The sequence below is a fragment of the Ostrea edulis genome, chromosome 7, assembly GCF_947568905.1.
Source record: "Ostrea edulis chromosome 7, xbOstEdul1.1, whole genome shotgun sequence".
In the NCBI taxonomy this organism is placed as follows: domain Eukaryota; kingdom Metazoa; phylum Mollusca; class Bivalvia; order Ostreida; family Ostreidae; genus Ostrea; species Ostrea edulis.
Window position 1 is genome coordinate 75,072,434 of NC_079170.1, and position 1,824 is coordinate 75,074,257.

The 1,824-nt window shown below is 38.0% G+C and overlaps 1 long non-coding RNA gene across 1 annotated transcript in view; it reads right to left on the minus strand.

The window, feature by feature from the left end:
- The window catches only part of LOC130048507 (uncharacterized), a 3,837-nt gene extending 2,947 nt beyond the window's left edge, over positions 1–890 (minus strand). The window contains exon 1 of the long non-coding RNA XR_008797300.1: positions 613–890. This is a non-coding gene — a long non-coding RNA (uncharacterized LOC130048507). The remainder of the gene's footprint in view (positions 1–612) is intronic.
- Between the last annotated feature and the right edge of the window lie 934 nt (positions 891–1,824).

The following is a 1,824-nucleotide window of genomic DNA, read 5'->3' on the forward strand; positions in this document are numbered from 1 at the left end:
AGTTGGTGCCGTGACTACTCGTCCTGCCAGGGGTGAAATGAATCTGGGTTGTATGTCTTCGACGGCAAAAACAAATTAAAGGGAGGAATTTAGTAGTTAGGGCTACACGGACCGTGGATATCGACCTGGATAGCTCAGTGGTTAGAGCACCTGACTAGTAATGCAGGGATCCTAGGTTCGACTCCTGGTCCAGCCAAATATTTTCTCCTCCCCTATACTGCATTCCGTGACGTAACTTGCGCAGTGTTAAGTTTATACGTGTATCAAATTAAAAATCTAGGCCCACTGGCCTTCATTGTGGAATGAATAGTAGGATTGTTACATATAATGTCCGAAATTACAAACGTTCACAGAAAATACCAAAGATATGACCGAAATTAAAAATTATTGAAGTCGTCAAAGGAGGGACCAAAATTTTTAATGTGAATATGATAGTAGATGTCATGTATTACTGAGGTCATTTTAGCTCCTCTCTCGGTAATTTTTGTCATTTTTTTGGTAATTTCTGTAAATGGTACCGTGGTAGGCTAGTTTTGGTCATTCCTGCGCTGCGGAATGACTTACCACGTGCCCTGGGCTTGTGCTTGTTTAGCCTATATTGAATATACTTACCGATCTTGCAAAAATCTTTTGATTCCCGGGCAATATGGTACTAATATCTCATGTTTTATAAATTAATATACCTCGCGGACACTACTAAAGACAGAGATATTTCCGGCACCAACGGTCTCTTCGTAGATATGTTTGGTCTATCGTCCCGCTTTCCCATATTTGATATTTTCTATCTTTTTTTGCGCAAGAGTTAGCCTATTTTAAGTACAACTTAACTGAAATACAGGGGCAATTAACTCATTGTATAGGGGCAGGTAACTCGTGGTCGCCGCCCTGCAAGCGGTACCAAATAGCGTTAACCTGGGCAAACACGGACCCCTGGACACACCGGAGGTGGGATCAGGTGCCTAGGGGAAGTAAGCATCCCCTGTTGACCGGTCATACCCGCCGCGAGCCCTACATATACTTTTCGTGTTATAACATGATACTTGTAAAAAGCGAAATCGATACGAAACAAGACAAAATGAAATGAAGCGAACTTCTTTAAATTGTAATAATAAAAATGGTAAATATTGGTGAGTGTCCCAGGCCCTTGGATCCGCTTTAAAGTAAAGATACATTTCAATATTTTTGTTCTGAAGACAAATGAATGTAGATATATGAATATTATTGGCTTAACAAGATCGACAAACACGTTTTAATGATTTAGTGGTTCAAATGTTCATAGATATATAGTTTTATCTCTAGATTTACTGCATATCAATAATAATTACTTATTATACTTGTATATACATACACCGTACCGACTTGTATTCGTATAATATAAAAGTATTTTTCAGAAATGAAATAAGAAGGTGCACGTGCTCTTGCTTTCTGCTTTCTAAGACACTGACTTTTTCAAACAATATTTGATGCTAACCGATGGACTACTGAAATGTTTCAACTAATCCGAGCGATCACATCAAAGGGGGGGGGGGATTTCATTTATACGTGACAGCTTTAACAGGGGTTTGAGCTGCTCACCCACATCACCATTATAATTAAGGATTATCTTATATAATATGTTTTCTTCAATTCCGTTTCAATTTCATTTAGTCTCGATTTGATTTCGTTTCAGAAGGTTTTGCTTTCATTAATTTCTTTTCGTATTTTACACGGATCCAAAAATGATATTGCAAATCAATTGTGAATTTGCTAAGACAAATCTATGTGCAATGACCATAATTGCAAATGCATCGGATGTATGCCATTATTAGGTAGAGGATATGTTTA